This window comes from Phascolarctos cinereus, unplaced genomic scaffold, assembly GCF_003287225.1.
Source record: "Phascolarctos cinereus isolate Bilbo 61053 unplaced genomic scaffold, phaCin_HiC Scaffold_7;HRSCAF=346, whole genome shotgun sequence".
In the NCBI taxonomy this organism is placed as follows: Eukaryota; Metazoa; Chordata; class Mammalia; order Diprotodontia; family Phascolarctidae; genus Phascolarctos; species Phascolarctos cinereus.
In genome coordinates, this window is record NW_027556180.1 from 46,871,003 (window position 1) to 46,884,452 (window position 13,450).

Consider the following 13,450-nt stretch of genomic DNA (forward strand, 5'->3'; position numbering starts at 1 on the left):
AGTTCCCATAGTAAGAGACTCTATTTAAACCTAACACAATAAAGGGAGTTGTCAGGCAATGATTCAGCTGGATAGAATCTGAACTCCCTTTCTGGGGAGGAAATCTGAGGGATTGTGTTTTTATTGGACTCACATTCATACAAGGTAATTCTCATTATGACTTCAGTTCTGCCATATCAATGCCCATCAGGGGCTGTGACCACTGAGGCAGGAAATAGCAAGGTCACTTGGTCACAATCACCATCAGCAAGCTTTCATTGCCACTCCCAATTGTGCTTCCTGGTTTTCTCTCTCTCTCTCTCTCTCTCTCTCTCCTCTCTCTCTCTCTCTCTCTCTCTCTCTCTCTCTCTCTCTTTCTTTCTCTCTCTCTCTCCCCCCCATTTTCTCTCTCTCCCCCTCATCTTCCTCTCTCTCTGTCTCTGACTCCCTCTTTTCCAATTCTATCTCTTTCTTTATCTCTCTCCTCCCCATCCTTTCTCTGTCTCTTTCTGTCTTTATCTCTGTTTCTGTCATTCTCTCTCTCCCTCTTTCTCTTTCTGTCTCTGTCTCTGTGTCTCTGTGTCTTTCTCCCTTCCCTATTGCAGCACTAGAAGCAAAGCAGCCCACAGCCTCCATTTTTAGCTCATTCATTATCCCTGGGGAGTTAGAGTGAATTGCACAGAGAAAGCCCTAGAAACCATTTGGCCTGAGAGCAGAGGGACCACAAGTAGAAAATACAACATTCACCCAGGAGATCTGAACTGATTATCTGGAGGTTTCCATTAGCCATAAGTACTCAGGTTTCCCTATGCTTTACTTTATAATGAGTCTCTACTTGTCTCTGAGGAGACTTGAGTCATAGGAGCAAAGAAACAAATATAGCTCAACCAGCTCTTTCATTTAGGAACCTGGTGCGGAGGGGAGAGGAGGGAACTTGTTTCTTTCTGTAGGTTTACATGAAAAGGGAGGGAATTCTGAAAATGAGTGATTTAGAAACAGCTATTGAACCTTTTCTTTGGAGAATTTTCAAATCCCAACTGCTAGAAGCACTGTTTGGCTGAAGTTCATCTGGCACCAGGGTATGGGAGGGAGAAAGTTTCATTCCCTCACCTCTTTGAACAATAGTCAGAGTAACGGTTAACATGTATAATAATAGTTTATAGAATGTTTAAGGGTATGGACTACCCTGATTTTACTGGTTTGGGATACTCCTTGGTGAGGAAACTCACTCTGCCAGTGCAGATTGTCACCTTTTCTAGAACTTAGTTTTAGAAAATTGCCCACAGCACTTAGAAGTTAAATGATTTGAGCAGAGTCACACAGCCAGTATGTATCAAGGACAGGTCTTGAACTCAAGTCTTTTGGTTTCTAAGACTAGCTCTCTATCCTCCAACGCTGCACCAGCCTTATCCCTTCCTACCCCACCAAGGGGGTGCCCTTCTTCAGTCTCCAAACGGGAAGTCCTTCCTGTTCCCCGCAGTCATCTTCTTATACCACCAACACTGAAGGTCAAAAATCCAAAAAGCCAATGACAGGAAGGAGCAGGAACAGAAAAGAAATGAGAATGGCTGTGAAGCTGGTTGAATACGGTATCTGATGGAGAGTCTCATACCAGAGATAAAGACCTGACTTCTGTACTTTCACTTGTGCTAATCAGATTCTGCCCTGCCCCTCAAATTGAACCTCTCTATCCTTTTTATGTTCTAATTCATTCTTTTCAATACATACAATTCTTTTTCGAATACCAGCCTTGGCTATGTGATCCTTTGGAGAGTGCTGGAGGTTGAGGGAGGAAGAGTTGGTCTGGAGTTAATTCACACAATACTTGGTCAGGGATATAGCCCCACCTCAGGGCTCTGCATGCAGTAGGTGCTTTATAAATGCTTGATGGACTGAATTGAATTGAGACCTCATTGATGTGAGTGAAGGTCACAACCCATTCTGTATGAAATATACTCCTGAAAATCCTCCAGGGGGCTTTGGGGTCCTTCCTGTAGATGTCTTGACTTTGCACAGGTAGCTAGGGAATATGACATGTCTAACAAGTCACCCCTCACTCTTGCCGCATTACTGACACATCTTTCAGCAACAACTTTCTTTAATATCTTCTTTTAATTAAATAATTTTATTGATGTCTTTTGTTGTCACATCACCTTCATTCCTGAACTCTTCCTTCTCTGCCTCCCTTTCTCAATGAGCCATCCTTTATAACAAAGAATAAAAAAGAAAGGGAAAAAAATAGTTCAGCAAAACTAACCAACACATTGAGTCGGATATGATCTGCCTATAATCCCAGACCCCTGAAAAGAAGGTAGGGAAGCACATTTTCTCATCTCTTCTTCAGGGCCAGGTTGAACTATTATAATTCCACAATGTTACATTTCTTCCCTCACCCTTTTCCTTGTTACAGTCACTGTGAATATTGTTTTTCCTGGTTCTGCTTGCTTCTGTCTGCATCAGTTCACAAAAGTCTTCTCATTCTTCTCTTCATTATTCATATTTATCACTTCTTTTTGGAACAGCAATATTTCTTTACATCAATAAATGACAATTTCTTTTGTTGTTTCCCAAAGGATAGGCATCTGCCTTGTTTCCATTTCTTTTCTACTACAGAGTACTACTATGCGTATGTTGCTATATATAGAGAACTTTCTTTCACCTTTTTGATGTATATGCCTACCAGTAGGATTTCTGAATCAAGGGATATAAACATTTTAGTAATTTTTTAAAAAAAACATAATTTAACATTGTTTTTCAAAAGGCTGGGACCAATTTACAGCTATGTGAATAGTGTATTAGTATGTTTATCTCAGTACAGATCCTCCAAAATGAACTATTTCCATTTTTTGGTAATTATTGTAAATTTACTGGGCATGAGATGTGACCTTGGAGTTTTTTTTTTAACTCGCATTTCTCTTACCAGAAAGTTATAAATAATTTATAGTTCTTTTAAGAACTATTTGTTCATATTATTTTTGACTACTCCATCAAGCAACATTTCTTGGCCTTTTATGTTTATGTTAGCTCCCCATATATCTTGGATATCATATCCTTATCAAAGATATTTGATGCAGAGAATTTTTTCCCCAATCTATAACTTTCCTACTTATTCTAGTTGCATTGGTTTTGTTAGTGCAAAAGCTTTTCAATGTCATGTAATCTAAATGTCCTATATTTTCTTTTGTGATCACATTTATCTCTAATTAAAAACTCTCCCCCTAAGCCATAGCAGTGAAAGATATCTGATTTAATTCTCTTTTAATTTTTAAAGGTTTAGCTTTACAAAGGCTGTGTATTAAATTTGAGACTGGTTTTCTAGGCAGTTCTTGTCAAATAAAAAGTTGTTCCCCAAATAATTATATTCTCAGGTTTATCAGATTTTATTGAGCTTATTTGTTCATTGAGTTGAATTGTTTTTTACCCTGCTTTATCTAATCTGTTCCACTGATGTACTTATCTGTTTTTAATTAATATTAAGTAGTTTTAAGAGCAGCTAGGTGGCACAGTGGATATAGTGCCCAGCCTGGAGTCAGGAAAACTCATCTTCCTAAGTTCAAATCCTGCTTACTAACTGTGTGACCCTGGGCAAGTTATTTAGCCCTATTTGCCTCAGTTCCTCATCTGTAAAATGCCCAGTGACTGGGAGAATTCTGGTACCTTGGACAGTAATAGGGAAATTGAGAAGAAAAAAGGGTTTGGGAAAAGACAATGTGTTCTTTTTTGGGCATATTAAGTTTGTGATGTCTACAGGACCTCCAGTTTGAGATGCCCAAGAGGAAGATGGTGATTTAAGACTAGGGCTCAGGAGAAAGGTTAGGGCTAGTCATATAGATCTAAGAAAGAAGAAAAGGCTATGAAAATTCCTCCCATTCCATTGCACCCTCCATTCAGTTGTCAAACTGAGCTGAAAGAATAAGTCTCAGCATGTCACTCCCTTACTCAATAAAGTGACTCCCTGTTACCTCCAGGATCAAATGAAAAATCCTGTTTGCCTTTTAAAGCCTTTCATAGCCTGGCCCCTTCCTACATTTCCAGTCTTCTTACACTTTACTCCCCATCATGTACCCTTCTATCAGTGACACTGGCCTCCTTCTTCTCTCAACTCTGTACATTTTCACTGGTTGTCTGTTCCCTTGCCTGGAATTCTCTCCTTCCTCATCTCCACATCCTGCCTTCCCTAACTTCCTTCAAGTCTCAGCTAAAATCTTACATTCTGCCTTTCTAGGAGAAGAATTTCCCGATCTCCCTTAATACTAGTGTTTTCCTCAATGGTAATCTCCAGTGTATCCTGTATATAGCTTGTTTATACAGAGTTGTTTACATATTATCCCTCTTAAACTGTGAGCTCCTAATAGCTGGAACTGGTTTTTGTTGTTGTTGTTGTTGTTGTTGTTTTGGGTTTTTTTGCCTTTCTTTGTCTCTCCAGAACTTAGAATAGTTTCTGGCACATAGCAGACACTTAATAAATAATTACTGATTTGACTTGACTAGGAATCAACTGTAGAGAGATGATAATTGAACCCTTGGGAGCTTATGAGATCATAAAGGGAGAGAGTATAGAAGGAGAAGAGAAAAAGTCCAGGACAGAGCCTTGGGGGACATACGCTGTTAGCGCTTGTGATCTAGATGATGAACCAAATCCAAATTCAAGAAACATTTATTAAGTACCATCCATGTCCCAGGCACTGTGCTAAGCACTGGAGATACAAATTAAAAAAAGAAAGGTAGTCATTGACCTCAAGAAACTTACAATCTAATGGGGAACAACATATAAAAAGAAGGTACAAAGAGGGGTAGGGAGAAAACGATAGGAGAGCGGAGGGGAGGGGCATTGGGGAGAGCCATATCTTGTTTCATTGGGTCCAAACTCAGCAGAGCTGCAGATGGAAACTAGAGAGTCAGTTGGAAAGTCCAGGTCTCTGCCTTCTATAAAAGAAGGTTTTGGGAGGAATTTAATGTTCTACCCTCTAGTCCTCTAATAAGAGGAGACAAGAGGCTGAGGGAGTTGGGAAGGTTAAAGGATGAGCTAAATAGCCACAAAGAAATCAGAGGATTGGTCAGACAGGTAGGAGAATCAGGAGAAGAACTGTCAAAGGCTGCCATTTTTTCAGTGAAGTGTGAGGTAAGGTCCTCAGCTGAGACAGTAAGGCTAAGGATGGATGAGAAAGTGCAGAAGCTGTTGTAGTGAGTAAGAAAGTAAATCTGTTGGGGGAAGGGCAAAAAGATTGACGTGTTGTAGTGAAGGTTCCATTAAGATTATGTATCATGAATTTGCAGTGGACCCAATCACCAAAGCTCATGAAGAGGAACAGATGGTGGGAGTAATACAGGATTGGAGCTTGACGAGGGAAAATCCCTATAGCTAAGCTTAGGTATGCCTCATATTTAGGGTCTTCCCTAAAACAACTAATATGGTCCCCTAGAAATATTATTCAGTGTACAAAATAGATAGCAGCTTTAGTACAACTATTTTACTGCCTCCACTTCAAAAGAGATACCTAAAATTCAAAAGACTCCTAAAAAAGCATCTACCATCTACCACTGGGCAGGTGGCACTACCTTATTAACTCCTGATTTCCTGGACTCTTGCTATTAGCATTAGTGTTGGAAATGTGCATTTCTCAGTATCAATGTTTGTGACCTGGGCTCAGGTGATAAAATTCAAACAGATGAGGCAGCTGGGGACTTAAGGTCCAGTCTCAGGTTTACTTAGGCAAGCATATGCTCTTTCTGCTCTGTGGTTATAGCTATTATGGCTCCTGGGGGGTTAGGAGGGGGAGAATGGAATACCTTTTGCCTAAAGGAGAACAGTCAAAGCACTCGATATTTGTTGAATTGAATTAAATAACTAAATAGAGATTTTTCACTGTTAAATTACTGCACCAGTGCAATAAGGATATGCTGCTGACCATAGACATGCATGGATCATGAGCTTAATGTCCTGGAAGAGGGAGAAGGGGAGAGGACAGGGTATTTCCAATGGTATTTCCCTTTCTCTTGTCCAGATAAATTATGTGGCTCAGGGGAAGGATCGATGGAAATGTTCCCCCATGATGTGGCAGCACACCTGGCCAAGTGCTGTGCACACCTATGCTGCTAACAGAGATACATATTGTTTGCCCTTTGTTTTCGATGAGGACAATGACATCACGGGGTGAGGTCTTGACTCACCCTTTAATTGAATTCAAGTGAGGCAGAATTGACCAAAGTTGTCAGCCTCTCTCTCTTTTCCAGAGTTTTCAACGTCCATTTGGAAGACGAAAGTCAGGATGACTGGTGATGGCCTGGGATGCAGTATGACCTTGGTGTCTTTGACCAAGCTCTAAGTAGTCCACAGCACCCTCGTCAGCCACCTTCATGGCTGTTGGAACAAATTGTTCTCATCCGCCCATTTAGCAGGAGAAATCTTCATAAGCTTGAGGTGAACATCCCTCTACCACCACACTCTACATTTGAGTTACTCTCTGCCAAAATAGTTTTACAAGAGTGTGGCTGCTATGCACGTGATAGCTTCTTTGGGCCCCGGGTGAGATTTGGGTAAAAGGTGAACACCAAAGGTGGATGAGCAGCCCTGAAAAGGACTTGGAAAGCTTGGAAAGATGCTCGTCCTCCCAGAATTCCCCACATGCCTTAACAGAGATACATAATAAAGACAAGAAAGCAGACTAGGTGGGTAGAGAACAAAGACCTCCTTAGCCCTCTTTTTGCTCTGGTTCACATTAATTGACAGCTGAACCAGAAGGAATCTTGGGAGTAGCCAAGAGTATCTAACCCCAAATTAGATAGTTATCTGTAACAAAAGCCTTTGATCTCCACCAAGAAGGTAGTTTGGGGCTAGAAAGGACAGATCTATCCTTATCCTGACTTTTGTTGATCAGATGTGGTGGCTAAGGCTAAAGATTTGGTAGCCTGTTATTATCTCGGAAGAGGGTGTAGCATTACATTCTAGCCACCTGAAGGTGAGCTGGCTTGGTTGGTCTTGAAGAGATAAGCCTAGAAGATAGTAGTAGCAGGAGGCAATACCCAATAGAAACTAATCTATGAGAGAGAGAGAGAGAGAGAGAGAGAGAGAGAGAGAGAGAGAGAGAGAGAGAGCCCCATTCAGCTGAAACTAGCAGAAGAAAGTGGCCAACAGAGGTACTAAGATCAGCAGAGGCTACAATGGAGCAGTTTGACACAATTAGACCACCAGAGACATGCACAGCAAAGAATGAGCCCAACAAGAGCAGAAGACTTTAGTTAAAATCCTCCCTCTAGAACTAAGCAGCTGGGGGACACAAGACAAATCACTAAACTTCTCTGGGTCTCAGATATAATAGCTATGAAATAGGGAGAATGATATCTCATTTACCTAAAGGCAGGAGGAGCTGGGACCAAATGAGTGGCACAATGGACACTGGAGTCAGAGGACCTGAGTTCAAAGCCTGTTTCTGATGCTTACTACCTAAGTAACCTTGGTTGTCATTGAACCTTCCTAAGCCTCAGTTTCCTCATCTGTAAAAGGAAGATTTGGACTAGATCAACTGACTCTGTGGTCACTTCCAGGTCTATATCTATGATCTTATGATGTCTTGGGGGAGGGAAGTAGTATGCTAAATCTAAGATCTGTGATTTTATCCTGTAAAACATTAAAGTGTGGTATGGTAAAAAGTGTATTGCATTAGGAATTATATGTGTGTGTCTGTGTGTCTGTGTGTCTGTGTGTGTGTATATACATAAATATAAATATATATATATATATATGTATGTATGTACAGATATACACACAACTGTATCTGTATGTGTATATATATGTGTATATATGTGTGTGTGTGTGTGTGTGTATATATATATGTATATATATATACATATATATATATTACACACACACACAGTTGATCTTCAGCATTTGTGTATTTAACTTTTGAGACTTCAAGCATTCAGGTGATTTTATTGGTAACTTCATTTTCACTTTCACATGGGCAACTGTGCACATTTGTGGTTATGCGCAGTAGATAAAAAAAAAAGAGGCATGATGCAAGCAAGTTTGTGGAGTGGCCATATGCTGAGATCATTAAGGATCTCAAATGATGCACAAAGCAGATGTCACTAAGAGGTTACCCCAAGCTGGTATGGCTTTCACAATCTCCTTTGCCATCCGCCAGCCATGAAGGATGGAGTATAAGAGGTGATATCAAGACCTTGCCAATCTTTGTGCCTTCTGACAGCACCAGCTAAAGTCCCAGCAGCCTCTTTCCTGGTTTTCAGAGGACAGCCAAGATAAAGAGGTTACAGCATTGTAGTATACAACACAATGCCCTCATGTTGCCATCTGACACAGGGAAAGGTAGGATTCAATTTAAAAAATGTTTTAGTTTTAAGAATTTTATTTGTTGTACAGTATTTATGGCACTGTAGATTTCATGTGTTATGAAAAGTGAATATTGTCTGAACTCAATGGTTTTTTTTATTGAGATGTTAGCAGAAAAGGTCACAAAGTTTTAGGGAATTTCTAGTGAAAAAATATTTTGCATGTTACCAATTTTCTTTTGCGTACTGTATTTTATGGGTTATTTCATGTTACTGTGTTAGGAGAAGTGCATTTTATCAGAATTAATGTTTTGCTATAAAATTGTATACAGACAAGTGTATTTTCAGCAAAAGATTATAGTTTTTTAAGGTTGTGGGAACCTAACCCTTTATTTTCCATAAGTTCAATGTATCAACACATGTTTTTTCGCATCATTTTCTAAAAATATTTTCCCCATGAAGGTTGAGGACTTACTGTATATCTATATTTATATATGAATAATTAGATTTTTCTTCCAATTCTGATGCCTCACTTACCAGTGGTATGTCCTTGGGGAATGTGTTTATATTTTCTGAGCCTCAGTTTCCTCATCTGTGAAATGGAGATAATTATCTTCAGCTAATCTAGATCTCAAGATTAATATGAGGAAGAGATCCTTTAATGTGCTGTATAAAAACGAGCTATTATTATATCCAAAAGAATAGTCACCACTGGTATTTTTCTTGGGGTCACAACCACAGATGCATTTGCATCTAATGGTTATAATAGTTTATTCTTAAGCAGCTTTCAAGTTTTAAATATTGTGACCACTACCTCCCTCAAGCTATCCTCCCCTCCCCCCACTTTCTTTTCCCTTTCCCCTCCTACTTCCGTAACATAGATTTCTTTACTCAACGGAGTGCATGTGTTACTCTCTTTTTGAGCCAAATCCAAGAAGGGTAAGGCTCAAACATTGTTCACCCCCTCCCTTCTTTCCTTCTTCTGTAATAGGTCTTTCATACTTCTTCATGTGAAATAATTTACTTCATTCTGCCTCCCCCTTTCCTCTTCTACCTGTACAATCCTTTTTTTTTCACTCCATAATTATTTTCTTTTATCATCACATCAAAGTCAACTTATACCAATGCCCTCTGTCTAAGTATACTCCTTCTAACTGCCCTAACAGAGACATAGTTCTTAAGAGTTACAAGTATCATCTTTCCATGTAGGTTTGTAAACAGTTTAACCTTATTGAATACCATGGTATTTTTTTTTCTTTCCTGTTTACCTTTCTATGCTTCTCTTGAGTCATATTTGAAGCTCAAATCTTCTGTTCAGCTCTGGTCTTTTCATAGGAAAGTTTCATCAGGAGAGAAAGCCCATTTTTTCACCTGAAAGATTATGCTCAATTTTGCTGGATAGTTGATTGTTGGTTGTAATCAAAGCTCCTCTGGCTTCTGAAATATTATATTCCAAGCCAACTGTTCTTTTAATGTTGAAGCTGCTAAGTCCTGTGTAGTCATGACTGTGGCTCCTTGACATTTGACTTGTTTCTTTATGGCTGCTTGCAGTATTTTCTTCTTGACCTGATAGTTCTGTAATTTGGCTACAATATTTCTTGGAGTTTTCATTTTGGAATCTCTTTCAGGAGGTGATCAGTGGATTCTTGCAATGACTATTTTACCCTCTGGTTCTAGGACATCAGGGCAATTTTCCTTGATAATTACTTGCAAGATGCTGTCCAGGCTCTTTTTTTGATCATGACTTTCAGGTAGTCCAATATTTTCTTTTTAGAAAGGCCTTTTAACTCCTGTTTAATTCTTTTTTATTTATTTTCTTATTAATTAATTTATTTTTTAGTTTCCAACATTCATTTCCACAAGATTTTGGGTTCCAAATTTTCTACTCATCTCGTTCCTCCCCTCACCCCAAGATGGCGTTCATTCTGAATACCCCTTCCCCTAATCTGCCCTCCCTTCTGTCTCCCCCCCCCCTCTTATCCCCTTCCCTTTCTATTTTCCTGTAAGGCAGGATAGATTTCTATACCCCATTGCATGTATATCTTATTTTCCAGTTGCACGTGAAAACAATTTTTAACATTTGTTTTTAAAACTTTGGGTTCCAAATTTTCTCCCTTCCTCCCTCCCCATCCACCCTCATTGAGAAGGCAAGCAACTTGATACAAATTATACATGTGTAGTCATGCAAAACACTTCCATAGTAGTCATGTTGTGAAAAACTAACTATGTTTCCCTTCATCCTATCCTGTCCCCCATTTATTCTGTTCTCTCTTTTGACCCTATCCCTCCTTAGAATTGTTTGCTTTTGATTACCCTCTCCTCCAATCTGCTCTCCCCTCTATCATCCCCTTGCTCTCTTATCCCCTTCCTCCCCCCTATTTTCCTGTAGGGTAAGATACATTTCCATAACCAATTGAGTGTGTATGTTATTCCCTCCTTAAGCCAAATCCGAATAAGATTCACTCATTCCCTCTCACTCTCTCACATTTCCCCTCCACTGTAAAAGCCTTTTCTTGTCTGTTTATGTGAGATAATTTACCCCATTCTACCTCTCCCTTTCTCCTTCTCCCAGTATAATCCCCTCTGTCCCCTTAATTTTATTCTCCAGATATCATGCCTTCATCTTCAACTCACCTTGTGCCATCTATCCATCTATCCATCTATCTATCTATCCATCTATCCATCTATCTATCTATCTATCTATCTATCTATCTATCTATCCATACATACATACATGTAATTTTTCCCCTACTAGCCTAATACTGACAAAGGTCTTATGAATTATAAATGTCATCTTTCCATGGGGGAATGTAAACAGTTCAACTTTAATAAGTCCCTCATGATTTCTCTTTCCTATTTACCTCTTCATGCTTCTCTTGAGTCTTGTATTTGAAAGTCAAATTTTCTATTCAGCTCTGCTCTTTTCATCAAGAATGTTTGAAAGTCCTCCATTTCACTGAATATCCATTTTTTTTCCCCTGAAGGATTATACTCAGTTTTGCTGAGTAGGTGATTCTTGGTTGTAATCCTATCTCCTTTGACCTCTGGAATATTACATTCCAAGCCCTCTGGTCCCTTAATGTAAAAGCTGCAAAATCTTGTGTTATCCTGATTGTGTTTCCATAGTACTTGAATTGTTTCTTTCTGGCTGCTTGCAATATTTTCTCCTTGACCTTGGAACTCTGGTATTTGGCTACAATATTCTTAGGAGTTTTCCTCTGGGGATGAGTAGATTTTTTCCAATTTCTATTTTGCCTTCAGTTTTCCTTGATAATTTCTTGAAAGACGATGTCTAGGCTCTTTTTCTGATCATGACTTTCAGATAGTCCCAATAATCTTTAAATGATTTCTCCCAGATCTGTTTTCCAAGTCAGTAGTTTTTCTAATGAAGTATTTTACATTTTCTTCTATTTTTTCATCCTCTTGATTTTATTTGACTGATTCTTGATGTCTCATAGAGTCATTAGCTTCCACTTGCCCAATCCTAATTTTTAAGGAGTTATTTTCTTTAGCTAGCTTTTGTACCTCCTTTTCCATTTAGCCAACTCTACTTTTAAAGGAGTTGTTTTCTTCAGTCATTTTTGTGCTTCCTTTTCCAAGCTGTTGACTTTTTTCATAATTCTCATGTAAAACTGCCATTTTTTCCCCAATTTTTCTTCTACCTCTCTTACTTGATTTTATTTTATTTTATTTAGGCAATTGGGGTTAAGTGACTTGCTCAGGGTCACATAACTAGTAAGTGTCAAGTGTTTGGTCTGAGGCCAGATTTGAACTCAGGTCTTCCTGACTTCAGGGCCGGTGCTCTATCTACTGTGCCACCTGCCTGCCCCCTTACTTGATTTAAAAAACCCCTTTTGAGCTCTTGCAGGAGGATTTTTTGGACTTGAAACCATTCATATTCCCCTTTGAGGCTTCGCAGGTCCTCTTCTGAGTTCATGTTCTGATCTTCCTTGTTAACCATAGTAGGTTTCTCTGGTCAGGGCTCTGTTTTGTTTTCTGCTCATTTTTAAAAAGTTGAGCACTCCTCCTTGGGTACAGGGGGGGACTGTCCCATGCTTCTTGCAGTGAGTGCCAGAGATCTGGTCACTGGCTTTCCATGCTGTGGCCTAAGGTGCTTGAGGCTTGCCCACTGCACTAGAGTGGCTTGGCCTAGTTGCTCCAGTTGTGCCTTGGGTTCCAGGGCTGGTAGTTTGCCTGCTGCGCTGGGGCTGGAGGCCTCAAAGCTGGCCTGCTGTGCCACTGACCTGCTGAGCCTGGATTGTGGACCTTGGTTACTGATCTGTGCTGTGGCTAAAAGCCTCATGCTGCCTTTCCTGGGCACCACCTGTGCTGGGCTGCACTCCCCTTTTATCCAGACAAAACTTTCCTGAAGTCCTTGTAAGTTCTCATGGGCTGGCAAATTGTTTCATTCCATCTTTTTGTGGATTCTGTCACTCCAGAATTCTTCTAGAGGCTCCATTTAACGTTGTTTCTGAGGGAACTTCCTGGCTTCTCTCTGCCATCTTGTCAGCACCCTCAAGTTTAAAGCATTAAAATAGCCAGCACTAGATTGTAAATTCCTTGAGGGCACAGATTGTGTTTTAATCAGTTTCAGTTGAATTTATTTCATTTTTTTCATAAAGGTGTTTATTTTTCATTCCTTTTCCAGTTTTCTTATACTTTACCTCAATTCCCCCAACTCATGAAGTTGTAATGGACTCCCTCCCATCTCCCAACCCCAGGCATTTTCACTGCCTGTCCCACAAGCCTCTCTCTCCTCATCTCTGCCTCCTGGCATTCCTGGCTTGCTTCAATTTCAGCTAAAATCCCACCTTCCTGATCCCCCCTAATTCTAGTGCCTCTTCTCTGTTGATTAACTCTAACTTATTCTGTATATAGCTTGTTTGTACACAATTGTTTCCAGCACCACCCTTCCCCCTTGAAAGTAGGGACTGTCTTTTGCCTTTCTTTATATCTCAAGCACTTAGCACATAGTAGGTGCTTAATAAATGTTTATTGATTAAAGCAATCATTTTCCTTACAGTACTTATCCTTGTAATTCCCTCAGTACCTTGAACAGAGGAGCATATTCCAAGTACTTATTTAATAAGTGTTTTTCAATGAATTATTGATGACATTTAACTAAAGCATTTTATTTTTGCCATAGAGAGATTTCCATGAAGTTGTGCTCCTTCCAAGGCTG